The sequence below is a fragment of the Propithecus coquereli genome, unplaced genomic scaffold, assembly GCF_000956105.1.
Source record: "Propithecus coquereli isolate 6110/MARCELLA unplaced genomic scaffold, Pcoq_1.0 Scaffold21, whole genome shotgun sequence".
Taxonomy (NCBI): Eukaryota; Metazoa; Chordata; class Mammalia; order Primates; family Indriidae; genus Propithecus; species Propithecus coquereli.
Window position 1 is genome coordinate 4425414 of NW_012146078.1, and position 227 is coordinate 4425640.

The window sequence follows — 227 nt, forward strand, 5'->3', positions numbered from 1 at the left end:
TCTAATAGAAAAAAACTATGTGATATTTACAGCTACAGGCTTAAGATTTTAAAATAAAATTCCACAAATTGTATCCATTGAGCTGGTAGCTATTAAACCTAACCAGGGAAGAATATGCAAGAATTAAATATGCTGTTAATATTTAAAGGCAATTTACTCTTTTTATACCTATAATCATTTTCATATTTCTTAAACTTACATTAAAGATATAAGGATGATATTCTAAT